Genomic DNA, 22,462 nt, shown 5'->3' on the forward strand with positions numbered 1-22,462 from the left:
ATTAACTACATCATATTTTTGCATTATTTTCTTCGTTCTATTGTTACACCGTACATTTTTTCCTGACTCTTTGTTTGCTTTACTCTTGTCGATTTCTTTTTCACTCGTTTTTCCTTTTTAGGCCCATGTACACCGACATTGATTTTTTTCTTTTTACTAGAGGATTAGGTGAGCCTATCCAGGATATAATGGTGCAATGTGGTTAATTTTCGACCATGTAATACCCGTGCCACACGGGCAAAGTAAAGCGCACTTTGAGCAAGTGCACTTCGCGGCTAGTGTCATTCGCAAGCTGCTACACGGGAACGTTTAGTGACACTCACTGCAGAGTGCACTCGCCGGCGAGTGTGTTCGGCGAAGTGTGTAGCCTCGCTAGCAATGCTTAGAAGATACATAAAGTGATACTGAAAAAAGAGTCAGGAGTAATTTTAATAACATTGTTTTAAATTGCTAACGTTACAAGATAATAAAATGTGCCACACCGCAAAAAAAACACAACAAGAACAGCAAAAAACCCTTGCTCTCGGGCTGTTCACGACCACGCCGGATAATGACTGCGCAGCTGTTTGGCGGATCGAGTAGTTTTGACTGTTGCTGGTCAAGTTGCCGTCGTTGGCGGCGCTTATAAAGGTGGATTGTAAATGTTGTTTCTAACAATAATAAACTGTTTGTGTGCACACATTTTTATATTAGTAAATATATGCTTTCCCGTCTGACTCCCGGTTGCCATGGCCATAAATTTGAAAGAACACTTTTCTTTCTCGTGTAGCAGCGCACCGCCAAAGTGACACTCAGCGCGCTGAAGTGCACTTGCTCAAAGCGCACTTTACTTTGCCCGTGTGGCACGGGTATTAGCCCTTATTACGTGCGTACCATTATTTCCACCTACTGTGCGACTAATTGTCGCTTGTTGTCTCGCTGAGACCTTCATTTTTATGTCTTTTGTGACTCGCTACGAATACCTGGACGCGCGAAAAAGGCAATTTTTCTTACGAAGAGTCCAGAGAGACATCCAGATTCCACGTACACCAAACTCACGTGAAGTCGCCAACGAAGGCCTTTTCTTCAATAGACCGGCTACTGGAACGAGCAGTAGCCACTTAATCAACAGAAGGTACAAGACCATGCAGTCGCCCCTATGTGATGGAAAAGCATCTGTTATGCCGCCCTCGGTGATCAGGGCGGTCATGCATTGTATTGCTGCGTTTCGATATGTAAAACTGCCGCAGTCACATGACATTTGCTGCCTATATATACATGGTGTTGCCCTGCAGTTTTTTTTTATATTCGCTGTTCGATCACTAGATTATTCTTGATCTTGGAGCTTCTAGTGTGTATGCACGAGTGAAAAAAAATTGCAGGTTCACCCGGAAGGCAAAGCATCAATTGCGATAGCAAATTAGTAGAGAGCTATACGGAGTAAGGATAGTAGTTTTATCAGCTGTATAAACTTGGACATGCAGCAGCACCAGCAATAAGCAGAACGGTTGTCGACGCCGTCGGCGTTTTCCCCACGTTCGCACCGAACGTGCGCGGCCTTTGTGACTGTTGCCGGTGCCTCTGGGGGCGGCTCGCAGGTTTTCAACGAGATCACAATGGGACACTCATCGAGCTGCGTCGGAAATCTTACCCACCTTCTCACCTCGCCGCAGCTAAACGTCGCCTCGCCTCTCTCCCTCCCGTCCCCCCACGGCCTTTCGCGCGACGGCAAAAGTCGCGTTTGCTCTCTATATATGGTGATTGTAAAGGAGGAAAGAGACCCTTAATTCTGCAGCCCTTCAGGGAACACGGCGCAGAACGCGCGTTTGCTCTCCGACGTGCGTTCGCTCCCCGTGAAAGTGCGCGTCCCTCGCGCCCTTTCAATCGCGCATACAGCGTCCGGAGCGCGGCGACGATTTCATCGCCGTTGACGTCACACGGAACCTCATGGCGACGACGACGGCAGAAATCCGCTTTGGAGTGTCCATATAATTGCTATCGCAATAAAATATCAGCGACGGCGTGCAGAACAAGTATGACACACACTTGACATACAATTGCGTTCTATTCAGAAATCAAATATACAACATGACTTAAGCATTAAGTGCTAATAATATGACAGATAACGATGTTGATCAACTGGAAGTTGGCTTTACAATGCTGGCGGTCATCACTTCCCCATGGCAGCACCGACGTCGCAAACTTGCGCCATCTGCTGCGATGTGTAGGAAACAGTCAGCAAGGAAGACCATAGGAGCCAACAAGTGCAATTCCCGAGGTCAAGCTGAGATCCGGCCACGTGCGATGAAGTCTGTCACAGTTTCAGCCAACCGCGGGCTTTTGTGGGCGGCTTGTTCGCGCCGCGTTCTCCACGTTTCCGTGCCCGCCACCAAAGCCACTGTCAGCATCACAACCACCGTGGGCTGGAAATCCTGTTCCCAGGCACGGCCCCGACAGTCGTGTGGATCAGCTCCAACCACCAGCCGCGGCTGACATTGTTGCCCAGCTCGCTGAGGTCGATCTCCTGCACGAGGCCATTGCAGGACGTCACTGCACCCTGGTCAGCGCCGCCCTTCTCCCGACACCCTGAGCACCTGTGGTAGCTTCCACTGACGTCGGGTGTTGTGCCGAGCTGCCCCCGACCAGTGACAGCCTCGCTGTCGGGTGGCTGCTGGCACCAGTGGTCCACCTCGCGCGGTGATGACAGCCCGAGGGGGATTCTGATGACATCCGCTGAATTGAGGAACTGCGGCATCTGAAGGGCACCGGGGACACCATGCATAGGGGCCATGCAGCTCTTCTCCCAATCAAAGGCGTACCTCACGGACCTGGAGTACTTCTGCGACGACATTTTACGGCACTGTGTCACGACGCAGTGGAACATGCAGCCAGACGCTGTTGATGATGATGATGATGATGATTATGTTGTTGCCTCAACGTGCCTACGTGTTCTATTTTGTACCGTCTTCGTCGTGTTCTACAAAGGTGAGTGAGAGCAGTCTTGTTTGGGGTAACGCACAGTTTAATACTTGAGGTCAATGGAAAACTTTCAATCAAATAAATGCACAAATGTATACAAGAACACTAGCTACACCTTATGTGCTATCAATTTACAAGTTGTGCATCAAATTTTACAGGTTATTGCGAACTCATCTGCCCGCAACGAATACTAGGCAAGCAAAAAATCCGAGAAATTCTTTTTACAACATAGAACATTTTAGTACGGAGCTTATCCTTGCAAAATTGCACGCAGTACGCGTACTTAGATTTTAGTTGATTTTTAGATGAATTACTGCATAGCCTTGGCACGATCCGCCCCGGACCGTGAAGGAAAGGGGGGGGGGGGGGGCGAGGAACCCCCGTCCCAGATACGACGCGCAGCGTGGTGACGGTGAACGATGACTGACCACCGAGGAGCTGTGCTCGCGATGTTTATTGCATGCGGTGAACCAATGTTGCCCACCGAGCTTTGGCGGGCCACTGAGCCTAGCGGGCCACCGAAGAATATGGCCGGGGTGTCGTCAAATGATCATCGCATCCCCTTACCCCCCACTTTGTGTGTCTACACAAACAACAAACAAAAAAGTGGTGATGATTATTGTTGTTTATTGGCGCAAATGATCATCGCATCCCCTTACCCCCCACTTTGTGTGTCTACACAAACAACAAACAAAAAAGTGGTGATGATTATTGTTGTTTATTGGCGCAAGGGCCAGATGTGGCCAAAGAGCGCCAAGACGATGGTAATGGTTTGTTAGTGGTATATGAATAGTCAATTATATGAACATTAGATGTGGCATGGCTGTAAAGGGGCCTAAAATCAGTCGCTGTGAAGTGCGTAAAATGTACACGTAATAAGATTATGGCAATGACTAATGATGTGTACTATAGACATAAACAATACATTGCGGAGGAATGATATGACTTACAAAATATTACAGATCCAAGAATTTGCCAGAAGCACAAGTGCCTAAACAGAGCCCTTGAGACACAAGGACCTGGAGGCAGGTGCTATAAAAAAAACTATCACAGCAACATCCTCTGGAGAGAGGATGCGCTACGAACTTATTGGGCTAATAACGTGTAGTACAACATCGTTCAAGAAACGGAGGACTGATTTGGCGTTAAAAAGAGTTTCTTCACCAATAAACATCATAGGATGAAGAGGGATATGATAGTGGTATGCTACATGGAAATGGAAAGTACAACATCGTTCAGGAAACGGAGGACTGATTTGGCGTTAAAAAGAGGTTCTTCACCAATAAACATCATAGGATGAAGAGGGATATGATAGTGGTATGCTACATGGAAATGTTTCCTTCTCTCTGTTTCGGCTTCCCGACACTCCAGTAAGACGTGGACTACGGTCAGCCTTTCCCCACATCTGCCACAGAGGGGAGGTTCAGCACCAGTTAAAAGGTATGAATGTGTACCATATGTATGTCCTATTCTAAGACGGCAAAAGAGAACTTCAGTGTGTCGTGACTTTGTTAATGATGGCCAGTTGCCCAAAAGGGGCTTAATTACATGGAGTTTATTCTGTGTACGTTCATCCCATAAGTGTTGCCAATAGTTTCTGAGTTTTTTGCGTAGAAATGGCTTTAGGTCTGTGGCAGGAACGGGTATGGACAAATTGCTAGGTTTTGTTGCTATGGAAGTTGCCATTTTGTCGGCACGCTCGTTACCCTCTATACACCTGGGGCCAGGCACCCAACATATTACAACCTGTTGATTAGAAGCATACATATTGCAGAGCAGTGAATAGAGGTTATTTATAACAGGATTTTTCTGTTTTCGTATACTACAGCGATTTCAAAGATTTCACGACACTCAAGGAATCTGTGAATATAATGGCCTTTGGGAGCTTAGCTTTCTTGATGTGTTTAGTAGCCGACAGTAACGCATAGGCCTCTGCCGTGAAGATACTGGTTTCGGGATGTAAAACGTCAAATTCAGAAAACGATGGGCCAACAGCCGCGTAAGAGACGCCGGCTTGTGATTTCGAAGCATCTGTGTAAAACTCTGGACAGGTGTACTTCGACTGAAGCTCTCGAAAGTGCATATGTATGTGCGCCTCTGGGGCGTGTTTTGTTACATCTACAAATGATGTGTCGCATTCAACGATTTGCCATTGCCACGGCGGTAACAGCTCTACTGGAGCCATTAGGCAATGTTCGAGGATTGGGACATTCATTTCATCGGAAAGTTTTCTTACCCGCATTGACAAAGGCTCTCTCACTGAGGGTCGATCATGGAATAGTGGAGCACATGCCACATCGTTAAGATGTTTGTAGCAAGGATGTCGAGGGTTAGACTGTACTTTGAGGAAATATGTGAAACTGCTGTATATTCTTTGTAGGTGAAGGGACCACTCATTTGATTCTACGTATAGATTCTCAATAGGGCTTGTTCTGAAGGCGCCTGTGGCTAATCGGATACCCAGATGGTGGACGGGATCCAGTATTTTTAGCGCGCTTGGCGTGGCTGAGTGGTATACCATGGCACCATAATCCAAACGTGATCGAACAAGGCTCTTATAGAGGTTAATTAGGCACTTCCTATCACTTCCCCATGTTGTATGAGAGAGAATTTTCATTAAGTTCATTGTTTTTAGGCATTTTGCCTTCAGATATTTGATGTGTAGAATGAAGGTCAATTTTGCATCAAGTACAATACCTAAAAACTTGTGCTCCTTGTTCACAGGTATTCGTTGCCCAGACACTTCGATACTAGGATCTGGGACTAGTCCTCGCTTTCTTGTGAAAAGGACACAGGAACTTTTCTGGGGGTTAAGGTTAAATCCGTTTTCGTCTGCCCATTTAGACACTTTGTTTAGGCCTTGCTGTATCTGTTGTTCACAAACTGCGAGGTTACAAGATTTAAAGCCTAATTGCACATCGTCTACATAGACAGAATAGATTATTGCTGGAGGTAGTGATGCACACAGCGAGGTCATCTTAACAATGAACAGCGTGCAACTGAGCACCCCTCCTTGAGGTACACCTGTTTCTTGAGTAAGTGGGCGGGACAATACGTTGCCAATTCTGACTCGAAAAGTACGGTTAGACAGGTAGCTTTCTATAGTGCTAAGCATATTCCCTCGAATGCCCATGTGCGAGAGGTCTCGCAAGATACCATACCGCCATGTCGTATCGTACGCCTTTGCCATATCAAGAAATATAGACAAGAAATACTGCTTGTGTACAAAAGCATCACAGATGTTTGCTTCGATGCGAATGAGGTGATCGGTTGTAGATCGGCCTTCCCTAAAGCCACATTGAAATAGATCAAGAATTTTGTTCGACTCTAAGAAATGTACAAGACGGCGATTGATAATTTTCTCGAAAAGTTTGCAAAGGCAGCTCGTAAGTGCTATAGGCCGGTAGCTAGTCACAAATGACGAATTATTGCCGTGCTTTAAAACTGGGATGACAATAGCTTCTTTCCATTTAGCTGGCAGATACCCAGCGGCCCAGATAGTATTAAAAAGTGTGAGTGGTGTGGTATGCGTGTCGGGGTGCAAGTGCTTAATCATATCGTACATGATTTGATCCGGACCCGGAGCAGAGCTCTGACATGCTGACAAGGCGGCTTTAAGTTCGGCAATGCCAAAAGGACGGTTATAAGGGTTATTTGGGCTGCCTTTTCGGTTCAGTGGCTTACATTCTTCTATTGCTTTGTACTTCAGGAAGCTCGCTGAGTAGTGGGTGGAGCTAGACACATGCTCGAAGTGTTGACCAAGTGCGTTGGCCTGGTCTTCCAACGTGTTTCCTTCTTTATCCACCACGGGCAACGGATGAACTTGTTATCCCCTAAGCCTCCTTAGTCCGTTCCATACTTTTGCCTCCTGTGTGTATGAATTGATGCTGGACAGGAACTTCTCCCAGCTTGCCCTTTTAGCTTCTCGTCGCGTTCGCCTTCCCTGTGATTTTATGTTTTCAAATTCCATCAAAGTTTCTGCAGTTGGGGATCGACGGAGTATGCCCCACGCTTTATTTTGTTTTTTCCGCGCCTCCTTGCACTCATCATTCCACCACGACACTCGTCTTTTGGATGAGCTAACACTTGATTGCGGCATGAACTTGTTTGCTGCGTCGATGATAAAAGTGGTAAAATACGCTACTGCGTCGTCTATAGTAAGATCGGTAATAAAATGTTGTGACAAGTAAGTCGATTGCTTAAAATGATTCCATTGGGCGGAGGCTAGTTTCCACCTAGGAACATGTGGTGGGCAATCGTGTTTCTGTATTAGATTTAACATTACAGGAAAGTGGTCACTTCCATAAGGATTTTTGGTTACATTCCATTCCAAGTAAGGGAAAATAGAAGCAGAGCCAATCGATAGGTCTACTGATGAATAAGAATTATGATGAAGATTATAATAGGTTGGTTCCTTTTTATTGAACAGGCACGCACCGGAGTTTAAAAGGAAGTTTTCAATGAGTCGACCTCTTGCGTCACATCGCGAGTCTCCCCAAATCGCGTTGTGGGCAATAAAATCACCTACGATTATGTAGGGGTCCGGAAGCTGATCAATGAGGTTATAGAAATCGGTTTTTCCGAGATGATAGTTTGGGGGTATGTATATGGAACATATAGTGACTAATTTATTAAAAAGAATTGCCCGAACTGACACCGCCTCGAGGGGTGTCTGAAGGGCGACATGTTGACAGGGTACAGACTTATCTGCTATTATAGCTACACCGCCGGAGGCATTAGCCTCATCACGGTCTTTCCGGAAGATAGTGTATTGACGGAGAAAGTTTGTGTTTGTGGGTTTCAGATTTGTCTCTTGAACACACAGCAACTTTGGATTGTGTTTGTGTAGGAGTTCTGTAATGTCGTCGAGGTTGTGAAGAAGTCCTCTGACATTCCATTGTAGTATTTGTGTCTCCATAATGATAAATGTGTTTGTGCTGTGTGTTCAAGAGACGAAGATTAGCTCGCGGGGCCCTTTGCAGGTGCCGTGACACGAGATCTTTCTTTTCTGGAGCGGTCGAGAGACTCTCGCCGCTCCTTAGGCGCTGGTGGCGCCGTCTGGCCGGTGGTTGTGTACATCGCATTTTGCGAGGCGCTGGACACGCGCTCTTGCGAGCGGTTAGTTTGACGTGAAGGCCTCGTCTCGAGGGACGAGACCTTGGAGGCCACCAGCCCGGAGGTCGATGGCCCCTTCTGAGATGGCGGAGCAGCGCTGGCTGCACCCGCCGAGGGGGCGGATGGCGTCGCCGCCGGCCCCTTCTGAGATGGCGGAGCAGCGCTGGCTGCACCCGCCGAGGGGGCGGATGGCGTCGCCGCCGGCCCACTGCGCGTGTGCCAGACAGCCGCCGGGGGCCGATGTGGCGCTGCCCCCTGACGCGCCACTTCGGCAAAGCTGGTTTTTGGCAGTACGATACCCGCCTGCGTGCCTCCTTGAAAGTTATGTTTTCCTTTACTTTGATCGTGACTATTTCTTTTTCTTTCTTCCAAGACGGGCATGACCGCGAGTACGCGGCATGCTCGCCATCACAGTTGACACAGTGTGGAGTGTTTTCGCACGTTTCAGAGGCATGGTCACCGGAACTGCATTTAGCACATGTCTGTCGGCCTCGGCAGTTCTGGGAACTGTGGCCGAAACGCTGGCACTTGAAGCAACGAAGCGGATTTGGTACATAGGGTCTGACCCGTACCTTGATGTATCCGGCCTCGATGGATTCGGGCAGGACACTTGAGTTGAAAGTAAGTATTAGATGCTTGGTCAGGAGTTCTTTGCCGCCTCGCCTCATTTTAATCCGTTTAACATTGATGACATTCTGATCACTGAAACCCTCAAGGAGTTCAGCCTCACTCAGCTGCAACAGGTCATCATCTGATACAACACCACGGGTGGTATTTATTCATGGTACGGTGCGGGGTTACTGTTACTTGAGCACCTCCAAATGACACTAGGTTGGGAAGTTTCTCGTACTGTTTCAGATCACGGAGCTCCATGAGGAGATCCCCGCTTGCCATCCTGGATGCTTTATAGCCTGGTCCAAAAATATCCGTCAAAGACTTTGAGACAAGGTGAAATTGTTCGTACTGATTTATCCGATTTTTCAGAATGAATAACATGAAATCGGGGGAAGTTATGCGTTTGGCGTCCAAAAAATTGGAAAACATCTTCGGTGCGCCCTCTTTTCTGACGGCGATCATGGAGTGGGGGGAATGGTTCAGCCATAAGTATTGGTGCATTTTTCGGCAGCGACGCCAGCCACCTACCATGGAGCCCAACGAGGGGACGTTGCAGAGACTGGAAAGGCCAGGTCCTGCAAACGCCAGCTGTACGCCACTACTATAACCAAATATGGAGTATCCAAGGTTGGCTACCCACACAAGGTTAACCCTAGCTGCCTGGGAAAACGGAAGTAAAAGGGAAGTGAAAAGAAGACAGGATAGATTGAAAGTGAGAGAGAAAGACGAAGATTTCAGAGGAGGACAGGAAAAGGCAACTGCCGATTTCCCCTGGGTGGGTGCCGTCTATGTGAAGCAGAGGCCGAAGAGGTGTGTTGCCTCCGCCGGGGGGCCTTAAAGGTCCGAACACCCGGCATCAGCTCAACCTCCAGGATCCCCCTTTCCCCAGACACGGCTCAGCCGCGCACGGTAGACGCGGGAGGGTCCAACCTGTCATCTGCTCGGGTCCGTGGTGGCGCAACTCACCAAACGCCTGCTTGCGCAGACGCCCCTGCGGGGAAACAAAAAAGTGCCTGTTAATCAGGCGAGTAACGGTCCGGCGGCCTCCGCAATCGAGTACTCCGACTGGGCACAGGTGCTGACGATCCAGGAGTGGCAACGCCGGGTGCTCCCTGAGCCAGTCTCGCTCCGTCTGGAGGGTCAGCATTGACCGGCCTCGAAAATGGCGCTGAACATGGTAGTGGTCCAACGGGTGCCGCACAACTGGCGACGCTTGCCGCCTCTGGTGCTTCGCTGTCAGCGACCGTTGTCGTTGAACCCCCTGCGGGCTGTACTTCCGAAGTGGCGCCCGAGGTTGCAGGCTGGGTCACGAGGCGAGGCCGAACATGGTCGGCGTGCCGGTGCCACGTGTTCCCGTCCGCTATGCGGACGAGCAGCGATGAGGCGCTGGCAGGATATAACACCTGTCCGGCGGACAAGGGTGGACCAGGACGGAAATTCCTGGCGAAGACCGGAGCTGCCGACTCCAGCAAAGGCCCAGGACGGCACCCTCAGTCAGCAGCCAGCTTCTGCTTCAGCTGTTTCAGGAGCGCTGTGGACCGGAGGTCCGGGTGCAGGACGTCCAAGGGTGTCTTGACAATGCGACCTAGCAGGAGCTCACAGGGGGCACGGCCAGTGACATCTTGGGGCGTGTTCCGGTACTGAAACAGTACCCGGGCAACCTGCGTGCGGAAATCTCCAGCCTTACTCTTTTTCAGCTTGTTCTTGATTGTCTGAACCACCCGCCAGGCTGCGCCGTTTGAAGCAGGGTGGTATGGTGGAACCATCATCCGGCGAATTCCGTTTCTTGTCAACCAGGCCAGGTACTCTGTGCTGGCGAAAGCGGGGCCATTGTCGGACACGATGACGTCCGGCAACCCCTAGGCGGCGAAGACCTGTGGCAGCGCCGCAATGGTCATGCCTGCTAAAGGAGTGGTGACAGGTAGGACCGCCACCCACTTCGAAAAGGCGTCCACCACTACCAGGAAGTAGTAGCCCTTGAAGGGACCCCAAAATCCACATGCAAGCGGGACCAGGGTCTCTGTGGAAACGGCCAGGGGGTGATCTCCACATGACGTGTGGCCCGCTGGTGCTCCTGGCAGACATGGCAGCTCTGCACCATGTGAGTGATGTCCTGGACCAGGCCAGGCCACCAAACGCGGGACCGGGCCACTATATTCGTTTTTTCTACACCAGGATGACCCGCGCGCAGCAACTGCAGGACCCTGGACCGGAGACGTTGTGGAATCACCGCCCTGGAACCCCACAGTAGGCAGCCCTGCTGCAGGCTCAGTTTGGCAGCCTTGTGGCTGTAAGCCGGCTGCACCAACTCTTCCCCTCGGGACACCGCCTTCACCACCTGGGACTGGACTGGGTCCCGGCTGGTCGCCTGTGACACCGCAGATCTGGAGAGTACCTCCGGGTGTGCTCCCGCATGAACAGTTCAGCAGGTCCTGGAGCAGCAGCTGGCACCTCCGGCAGGGGCAGGCGGCTAAGGGCATCAGCAGGTCCCAAGTCCTTTCCCGGACGGTAGACCAGCCGGTAGCTGTAGTCCGCAAGGCTGAAGGCGCAGCGTACCACTCGAGGCAATGCCTAGACGGGAACCGCCTTGTCCGGCTCCAGCAGACCCAGCAGTGGCTTGTGGTCCGTGACCATCTCAAGTTTGCCGCCGTACAGGTACTGGTGAAAGCGCTGGACGCCGAACATGAGGGCCAGGCCTTCCTTATCCAGCTGGTTGTATTGTTGCTCTGCAGCACGAAGCCGACGAGAAGCAAACCACACAGGGCGTTCCTGGCCATCCTTGTCCCGGTGCGGCAGGACGGCTCCCACGCCGTACGGCGACGCATCTATTGTAAGGACGACAGGCTTGTCCGGATCGAAGTGCACCAGCATTCGAGCCCTGGTGATTAGCTCCTTGCTGCACTGGAATGCCACTTCCTGCTCCTTCTTACAGGTCGACTGCTGACCATCTCGAAGTAGAAGCTGGAGGGGCTGTATATGCTCCGACAGGTTCGGCAGGAAACTCCTGTAGAAGTTGAGGAGGCCGAGGTAGCTCGCAAGCTCCTTGTTGTGGGGCTTTGACGCCTTGAACACAGCATCAACTTTGCGGGGGGCTGGGGACAGGTAAGCCAGGGAAATTACGTGTCCCAGGTACTCAATGCGGGGGCCAGGAAAACGCACTTTTCCAGCTTGAGTTTGAGACCGGCGTCCTGCAATCGTACCAGGACGTTGTGCAGGTTCTGCAGGTGGTCCCCGTCGTCGCTGTCAGTAACCATGATGTCCAAGTACACCGCCACGTGCCTCATGACCCTGAAGAGGTTATCCATCTCTCTCTAAAAGATGGCCGGCGCTGAGGCCACGCCAAATGGTAAGCGCGAGTACTGGAAGAGCCCCAAGGTTGTCGATATTGTGACCTACTTGCGGGAGGCATCCTGGAGCACCGGCTGCTGTTAAGCGTTTCTGAGGTTTACCTTTGTGAACTTCTGTCCCCCGGACGGCGCTGACCAGAGATCTTCAATCCGGGGCAGCGGGTACTTGTCGACGGTAGCGACGGGGTTGATGGTAACCTTGAAATCCCCGCAGATCCTGACACTGCCATCTCGCTTGAGGACTGGAACTATCGGAGCGGTCCACTCAGACGTCTTGACAGGCACCAGGATGCCCTCTCGCTGTAACCGTTGCAGCTCCTGGGTGACCCCGTCCTTCAGGGCGAACGGCAGTGGGCGAGGCTTGAAAAAACGAGGCCGGGCTCCCTCAGGTACGTAAATGCTAGCGGTCGTGCCAGCAAATGTTGGAATAGGGACTTGAAATCGGTAGGAGCCTTGGCACGTCATGTAGGACGGCCTATTGGTACTCCGGCAACCAAACGCCCAGTGCGTGGATCCAGTTTCGGCTCAGCAGCGTAGGTGACGACCCCTTGGTTAAATAAAGGGGAAGGGTTGCCTCCCTGTCACCAAAGCGAACGCTGACCTGGGCCTGCCCCTTGACCTAGGAGAGCTGTCCGGAGTAGCTGCGCAGCATCGCGTCCGAAGCTTCGACGGACACGTTGGGGAAAGTAGGCTTGAACAGTTGCCCGGCCATGACCGACACGATGGCTCCTGTGCCTTGTTCCACGGAAATTGGGTGCCCGCAGACTTCGACGGTGAGCAGATACGGTGGCACAGACGACGGAACAAGGCCTGTTTGCCACATGTCGAAGATTGGCGGGTTCTCGGGCACGACGTGGAGCCTGGCCGCGGAAGAACCTGAGCCTCATGTCGCACGTCCCCGTCGCGAACCCTTGCGACGGCCACCCTGACCGTGGGCTTGTGTGGAACCTGGGCTTGATCCAGGCTGCTGCTGCTGTCCGCTGTTCATCCTCCCCCCTTGGCAAACCTGTGCGAGGTGCCCAGTTTTTCCGTACGTGAAGCATTGTGCTTGGGAGAACTGGCACTGTGAGGGGGAGTGGTCACCACCGCAGCGACTGCACGTACCACGCTTAGCCGTCATCTTGATGACCGTTGCTTCCGTCGACGGTGAGCCGTTCGCACGTGCAATCTCGCCGGCGTCCTTGGCCGCAGCGTCCATCACCTGCGCTGCCATCACGACGTGGTCCAGCGAGGGATCAGGAAACTCCAGGAGTCGTGTCTGCATGGTGGGGTTGTTTATCCCGCAGACGAAACGGTCCCGGAGCAGCGAGTCGAGCTGGTCCCCGAAGGCACAGACACTCGCTAACCCTCGTAACGCAGCGACGAACTGGCCGAGGGTCTCTCCTTCGAGGCGGCTCCGGTTCTTGAAGCGAAAACGCTCCATCAACGTTCACTGTGCCAGGCTGAATTGCGACCGCAGTGTGTTGAGCAGCTCACTCAGCGTCTTGACATGCGGTGTGGCTTGCTGAGAAGGTCGAGCAGGAGACTGAAGACGCGGGTCCCACAGCTGGCCAGGAAAATGTCCCGCTGTTTTGCCTCGGGTGTGCCATTCGCCCGGGAAAACACATGAACTTGTTCCTCGTAGACTGGCCCATCAGCCTAGACCGTAGACTAGGTGGACCCATCAACCTCGAACGGCTCGAGCCTCGTTTCAGCGGCATGGCGGCAGGAACGGGGGGGGGGGCAGTTTTTCGCCGCTCTCGGTGGCTGGGGCAGACACGTGGGCTTCCCTCGTCGCCAGTGTCACGATCCGCCCCGGACCGTGAACGAAACGGGGAGGCGAAGAACCCCCGTCCCAGATACGACGCGCAGCGTGGTGATAGTTAATGATGACTGACCACCGAGCAGCAGTGCTCGCGATGTTTATTGCATGCGGTGAATCACTGTTGCCCACCGAGCTTTGGCGGGCCGCTGAGCCTAGTGGGCCAACGAAGAATATGGCCGGGGTGACGTCCAATGATCGTCACATGCCTGTATGGTTATTTATGGTTATGGCGTCAATTCTGACACATACCTTCATCATTCCGGCTGTGCTTCCGGCTGGCAATATGGGCTGATGATATGTAAGGATCTTTTTTCCCTCGATTTTATTGCTTTCTTCACTAATGACTCCACATTCACCAATGGTCTATCTTGGTGATAACGTATACGCAGATCGCCGCTTGGGCCATTGACGAAGCGCGGAGATCAAAACGAACTGCAAAAAATTGTTGCATTATCAGGGCACCGGTTGTCGATTCAACCGAACCCACAGGGAAACTTGTACCCTACTTGAGCTGCGTAGGCCGATCACACCATGTTCAAAGCGCATCTGCAACGAGCCTGCCGGTGTGATGATGAGAGTAGTCCTCCCAGCTTTCTGACTGCATTGGGTTCAAAGCAAGACTGAGGTTAATGCCGCGGAGAAGGTCCTTGATGAGTTTGTGAATCTCAGGGTGTTGTTTAGGGGGTGCTTCTCCTGAATCAAGTTCTTATTGTAGAGTCATTTTATCCTCACCAACCTGCCTTTTGATTTCGAGGTCTAACGCGGTTCCTGATTCTATGAACACAAGTTTCTTGGCATAGTTGCCCTTCAGCCCGGTAAGGACCACTCACACCAGTATGCTTTGTGGATGCGATGGTGCAGTGAAAGTAGTCGTGAAATCTGCCATTTCAGAATAGAACTAAGCTCCATAACAAACCAATATTTTTCAAATGTGCTAAACCCAAACCAACCTTGAATACACAAACGTGTACAGTCACCTCTTCTGGGGGAAGCGCCTCGACAATATTGGTTGACACGAAGCCGAGAAATGGAAAAGCTAGAAGGTAATTCAACCTCCATGCAGTCTGATGCATCTTCCTTCTGAACATTTACAATAGCCCCAAGGACAAAGCAAAGTGTCGCTTCTTCACCCTCTTTAAGAAGGCTGGAACTTAGCTGGAACGCACCCCCTCCTCATCGGCGGCGATTTCTACCTTGCCCATACAGGCTGGGGTTACGTTCACACGTAAGCTGCAGCTCGCAACCTCTGGCAAGATTAGCACGACTTAGGCCTCACCCTTATCACGGATCCCTCCTTTCCCACACGCCTCGGTACATATAAACAATGCACACTGGACCAATATACAGCAAGACCTGGGCAGCGACCATTATATCCTTACTATATCTTTACCCCAACTCCCTGCCGCCCCTGCCCCCACTAAAGAATTCACCATTACCGAATGGGATGCCTTTCGTAAGATACGCATTGTTGCTACCTCAGCAGAAGGCATTGCCGACATCAACACCTGGATGCAAGCACTACGCACTGACGTTCAAACGGCCACTCGGGTGGTAACTACAGATGCCCTAGTTGAACGCATGGATAGCCGCCTCGCCCATATTTTGGAGGCTAAGGCCTCCATCCTAGCTCGATGGAAGGGGCAGCGCCTAAGCCGTCGCCTCAGAAGTAAGATCTCTAAATTCAATACAGCCATCGAGGAGCATTGTCAAACCATCAGCCGGCAACAATGGACTGAGCTTTGTAACACTGTGGATGGATAACTTCATCGCCCACCCTCGTGGAAACTCCTCAAACACCTGCTTGACAATACTACCCCCCGCACTGCCCAACAGGATCGGCTGCAGACACTCCATTATACTGAGACCCTTAACAAAGTTCCACAGCGAGTGCTTGACTACCGTATTGAAAAAATATGTACGAGAATTGTGCGAGAACTTCTGTACGCGATTATTGCTCCGTAAACTGAACGAGTTGTCATACATCATGGGTGTACGAGTGGACCTCGTTGTCACTGAACGAGATTCTCGTTGGCTGCGTTGAGCAAGATCGTTCTCGTAGTGGTACATTGAACGAGATAGTCCTCGCATGGCTACCTTCAACGATGTCGTTCGCGTATGTGTACGCTAAATAAAAAGGTTCTCGTTCCGCTAAGCAAAATTACACAATTTTTTGAGAGCTACATTTTAAAACTGTTCTCATTCGCGTTGAATGAGTTTTTTTGTTCATGCGAAATGTTTGATGAAGTTGTACACAGTAACATCATCTGCCAACATTATATTGAGGCTCATCGCACTGTGAATCAGGCGATACGCCAGCTCTGAGACAAAGAGGGTACTTTTTAGGGAATGTAACTCAAAGCACCATTATTTAGCATCGCGAAGCATGGTCGCCAGGTGCTTGTTGAGATCCTTCAGCCTCCTGGCGTCTGTGTCCGCAGCGCTTGCAGTTCTTTGAAACGAAGTGCTCGTATGCCTCTGCACAAAAATGTAACTGAAACAAAGCAGCCACATTATTTTTCAACAAGCCACTGGAACCGACACGCACAATAGATGGCTCCACAACTGATTGGGCTAGTTGTTGCATGCTATTGTGTGTAAAGCGCAAACATTCCACACACATACAGCAAAAATAAACACAGAGGTTTATGGGTTCTTTATCTATGTAAATTGATATTGTAAATTGAGATAAACCACAGCAGTTGAAAGCAAGTGCTCGTCCTCGAATTGTCTTGTTCAATTTTCTTGCTTTACAAACAATATAAATTGCTGCAGAATTGCAATACTACAGAAATACTCGTAATATTTCAGTACGTCTTTTGCATTAAATGAACAAGTATAACCAGCTCATGCTAGGGAATACACAGATTACACAGCTTTTTGCTACCGCATTACGGAATTTGCAGATGGAAAACACTGCATAGATGCAGTTACAGAATTCTGTATAGCAAAAATTAATGCACCTTTAATACCACTATAGAAAGTAAACGGTAGTTTTTGTTAGGCACAGCACATCACTAAGTATACGCATACAGCTATGCATGTCCCTAAAGTGTAGATGTCAACTGTGTTGGCCTATACAAGTGATCACATCACTACAACCCCATCTTACTAACAAGCCATTACATTCATGCAGAAAAAGCACTGTGCGATAGGCATTCCGTTTTAACTTTAAAACAATTTGAAATCCTTATGAAAACATGAGCTAGCACGACAAATTATACTTACTTTGCACTGCACCAAGTTTTTGCGGTGTCAACGCTGGCTTCGCTTCTCCACCCTCCTTCAGTTTGCGCATGCATACTTTGCCACTCACACTCCTGTTGATTAACTCATGTGGTTGCCACAGGCATCGGACAATTTCTCTAGCAAATCTGCTATCTGACATGGCTTGGCTCACCCAGGTCCACTTGCTGGCAAAAACAAACAGGCCATTTCCAATGTGGACCTACGAAATATAAAAATTGCAAAAGGTTAGCTACTCAAATACAAAAATAGCATGTGCTCTCAGAAAAAGGTTCTTTTGCTGAAATAATGGCTAAAAAAAGCAACAGTTACCAAGCAAAAGTAGGCTGCCAGACACAGTGATGGCACTCCAGGATAAAACCAAGACATATGCAAAAAGTTCAAAGTTTACAGCCTGCCTGTTGGAAACTCCGAGTAAATTAAGCTTCACTGATTATAATAGCCCAGGGACAATAATTCTAGCTCAGAGGCTGTACCACACTTAATCTCAGTCAGCGGCAACTACGTTTTGTAGGGGATATATTAGTTTTTCGTTAAAATTAATAAAAAAGTTTTGGAAAGCAGAAGGGGAAGAGTAGAAACCACACAGTAAACCTTCTTGCACGCTCAAGGTGCTGCTTTGTCCCAAGGCTAGCAATCTTACCCTAAGGCTGAAAAAAGTTTTTGCGGTACCCCAGTGAGCTCAAATTACTCATGCGACGAGAACAGGCATACAGTAAAACCTCATTCGAATTTCACAGGACTGGGAAAAATTCCGAATTAACCGAATGTTGAATTATTAAGGATACCAAAATAAAAAAAAATGTTGCCACAACACATTTTTATACTGAATTCATCCGCAAATCATGTTTCTATTTTGCACATAAACAGTGCAGGAGCTGCAAATGTCGTCCTTTCGTGATTGATTACAGTGCTCGCAGTGGCAAAGGCCTTGAGAAAGTACTTTCTTTGCAGTGCGGCAGCAGCGCAAGACTTGGCCACGTCTTCACCCGAGACATGCTATTCCCTACCAAGCGCCCATCCCAATTATTTTTTTGCCAGTGAGCTGGCTGTTAACAGATTACTCGTTCATCAAAATGTAACTGGCTGATTGGATGTCAGCGTGCAAGCTGCAGTACAATGACTATTTACCCTCGACAGCTTCCGCCATTTTGCGAGACTCCGTGCATTGCACCAAGTCAAAACGAAACTACTGCTGGCCACAACCGCTGCGAACAACCCCGTGGTCTTGATCATCACGATTACAGAGGGCGACGCCCTTTCGCCTTCTCTACGGTCGCCAAGTCCAGACGATGCTGGACGCTATGGGGTATGATGGAAACAATGGCGTTTATTGTCCTCAGTACTAGTCGTGATAGCGAAGTTGGAGCCATTTACAGGGGAAGGACACGAATAGGAGGAGTACGTAGAAGTGCTGGAGCAACACTTCATCGCCAACAGCTTTTCGGCTGACAAGCAGCGTGCGGTGTTTTTGAGTACCTGTGGAAGACCGACGTACTCGTTGCTGCGACAATTACTGGCATCTCGACGACCAAGTGATGTTCAGCTCACGGAAAGTCTGCAGCTGCTTAGAAATCATTACGCACCGAAGCCGTCAGTGATAGTACAGCGTTATCATTTTCATTGCCTGGCACAAAGGGATGGCGAAGCGGTGAAGGACTTCGTTGCGGAGCTGCGTAAGTTGGCGGACCCTTGTACGTTCGGCGGGAAATTAGAAAACAACCTGAGGGACCGAATCGTACATGGTATTCGGGACGATTCAATGTGACGGCGCCTGCTAGAAGAGTCTGAGCTAACACTGGACCGCGCTGTCAAGATGATTATCAGCATGTAAGCCGCCGTTTCGGGCGCCAAAATAATGACCGGCCAGGTGGACGGAGTGGCCATTAACCGAGTGTCGAGAACTGGCGAGGTTGTCGGTGATTGTTATCGATGCGGCGGGCGGCACCACGAGCGCTCGTGCAGGTTCCGGAATCTGCGGTGTTTTTGTTGTCATAAGAGAAGCCATGCAGCAAAGAAATGCACAAGTGGGCAAGAAACTGGAGCAAGTCTGCAGGGCACGGAACATAAAGGTGGACGGCAGGGAGTCGGACTGACGAGATCTCAACCTAGGCGTACAGTGAAGGTCGTGGAACCGGTAGACGCGGCATCCGACGAAGAAATTGGAGAGACAGACGTTGGCAATTTGTGGTCGCTAGAGGGAGGGTCGGCGAATACCGCTGTTCCATAGGCTGACGCTGTGAATGTTCTGGAGCCGAAGATGCCCCCTAATTGCGCCACGGTACTCGTGGAAGATCAGTCGCTACGCATGGAAGTTGATACGGGGGCCGTCTACTCGGTGATTGGTGAGGCGGAGTTCACCAGGCTGTTTCCAAGGATGGCTCTAGAAAATTCCGACCTCAAGCTGAGAGGCTACTTCGGCCATCAATCCGCGGTCGTGGGGAAAGCGGCAGTACTGGCTAAATTCGGAGGAAAGCAAGCTCGACTACCGTTGTTCGTCGTCGAGAGCGGCACGCCGGCCTAGCTGCTAGGAAGGAACTGGGCAAAAGCTTTTGGTATGCCGCTCGACAGTATGCTGAACGTGCACTCGGTCGATGACGTGAAGGACCTGATAAGCCGATTTCCTGATGTGTTTTCAGAAGGTCTCGGTAACGTTGCTGGGGTAAAGGTCAAGATAAGAGTGCCAGAGGACGTGAAACCACGTTTCTTCAAGCCGAGACCAGTACCATTTGCTCTCAAGGACATTGTGGCGCAGGAACTACAGCAGTTGCAGCGAGAAGGTATCCTCAGGCCAGTGCGGACGGCGGAATGGGCAGCGCCGTTGGTTCCAGTTTTGAAGGACGGAAAAATGCGATTGTGCGGAGGCTTCAAAGTCACGGTAAACCGGGCAGAGATATCGAGACGTACCCGGTGCCACGGGTCGAAGAAATCTGGGCACAGCTGGCGGGAGACGTGATGTTCTCAAAGCTGGACCTTCGGGATGCATACCAGCAAGTGGAGTTGGATGAGGAGTCTAAGAAATTGGTGACTATCAACACACAGCAGGGACTTTTTCAGCACAACCGACTGCCATTCGGAGTGGCATCAGCACCTGCAATTTTCCAGCGCGAAATGGAGAGTCTGCTTCGCGGTCGCCGCCGGACTGTCGTGTATTTCGACAATGTACTTTTGTCTGGGGTCTCCGAAGAGGACCACCGTAACAATTTGGAAGAAGTGCAGTGGCGACTGAGTGGCGCAGGGTTAAAGTTGGAGCTCCAAAAATGCGTGTTCGAGACAACAAGCGTGGAGTACCTGGGATATGTCATCGATAAGCATGGCCTGCACCCAGCACCTGAGAAGGTCGAGGCCATCGTACGAGCACCGGCCCCATCCGACACATGGGAGTTGCAGAGCTACCTCGGTCTCCTCCATTTTTACCGAAGATTTCTGCCGAACTTATCGACGGTGCTGCACCCATTTCACGTTTTGCTCAAGAAAGACGCGTCATGGCACTGGGGGGCCAAACAGGAAGCAGCATTTACGCAAAGCAACCAGTTACTGGCATCTGCAGAGGTGTTAGTTTATTATGACCTCAAGTTACCTTTATTACTGTGTTGTGATGCATCGCCTTATGGCATTGGAGTTGTACTGGCACATCGGCTGAAGTCCAGAGAGGAGGAAACCGTGGCGTTTGTATCAAAGCAATTAACACCAGCTGAAAAGAACTACAGCCAATTGGATAAGGAGGCGCTGGCCGTGGTGTTCGGTGTGCTAAAGCTCCACCAATTTGTGTGGGGAAGATCATTTGAAATTTTCACCGACCACAAACCGTTACTGGGACTCTTCGGCCATGAGAGCTGCATACCCCTTCAGAGTTCGCCAAGAGTGCTGAGGTGGGCTCTAACACTGAGCGGCTACAACTACAGATTATGGTACAGACCAGGAGCGAGCTTGGGAAATGCAGACGCTTCTAGTCGACTGCCGCTTGCTAGGGCACCGCTGGAGGATTCCAGGATTCAGGATGTGTTCATGTTGGAAGGTGTATACCCAGGTGTCCTCTCAGCAGCTATGGTGGAGTCTGCAACCGATCAGGACCCAGTGTTAGCTCTCTTGCGTGTGTCGTTGTGGTCTGGAGAACACTTGCCACCAGCGCTAGAGTGGCGGCCTTTTGCAAACCGAAAGGAGCAATTCTCGGTGATGGAGGGTTGTGTGCTACGTGGGAGCCGGGTGGTTGTTCCAGTATCACTAAGGGCGGCAGTGTTGGACCTTTTGCATGAGAGGCATCCTGGAGTGGAGAAAATGAAGTTGGTGGCCCGAAGTCATGTGTGGTGGCCGGGCACTGATGAGGACATTGCTACGAAGGTGGGCAGGTGCACGGTCTGCCAGGTGTATCGGAAAGCTTCTAAGGCAATACAGCAGGCGCCATGGCCGTTCCCTGAGCGACCGTGGTCTCGTCTACACGTTGAGTTTGGTGGGCCGTTTCAAGGTGTGTACTTCTTAGTACTCGTGGATGCATACTCTAAATGGGTGCAAGTGGTCCGAGTGGCGTCACCGTCGGCGGAGGCGACAATTACATGCCTCCGCAACATATTTGCTTGCCATGGATTACTAGACGTCATAGTGAGCGACAATGAACCTGCCTTCACAAGTGCAACTTACAAGTCGTTCTTGACTCGTAATGGGGTGCGTCCTATTTTGATCCCACCATACCATCCCATCCTCGTCGCCAGTTGTTATGATAAGAACAATAGCGGTTATTGTCCTCAGTACAGACAGCAACACTATGCTGCCGTGTCAAGACGCTGACCTATTGACGCCTGACGCCGAGGAAGTTGCAGAGCGTGCCAAAGAAGCTCGGCGGCTCGCGCGGCTGCACATCGGCCAGCAGCAGCAGGCAGACGCACGACGCTACAAGATCCGCCACAGGGACGTGTCCTGCAACCCCGGGGACGAAATTTGGATGTGCACCCCGGTTCGCCGTCGTGGCATCTGTGAAAAGCTGCTGAGCCGGACACAACATCGCAGACACGGAGTAGGACACACCGACAACCGAGCTCGGACATAGTTCATGCTGTGGACATGAAGCCTTACATTGCGCGTCCGTAACTTTCTTTCTTTTCGTATTTTTCTTTCATGCCCTTCTTTGTTTCTTCTTTTCATTTATGTTCGTGAGCTTGCTTCAGCGTTCATTGACTGTGCTGGCGTGACCTTAATTTTTTGCGTGTAATTTCGCCTTGCCTGCCTTCTTCTGCTTTTTCTTCTTACGCCTATTTTTTTAGCATCGAGGCGATGCTTTTGTTCGGAAGGGGGAATATTGCCACCTGTATGTAGTAGGTCGAGGGCAAGAGTGGGTCGAGCCCAAGAGAACAAAGAAGACCGCACGTTTCTTCCCTGCTCGAGA

Source organism: Dermacentor silvarum, chromosome 1 (assembly GCF_013339745.2).
Source record: "Dermacentor silvarum isolate Dsil-2018 chromosome 1, BIME_Dsil_1.4, whole genome shotgun sequence".
In the NCBI taxonomy this organism is placed as follows: domain Eukaryota; kingdom Metazoa; phylum Arthropoda; class Arachnida; order Ixodida; family Ixodidae; genus Dermacentor; species Dermacentor silvarum.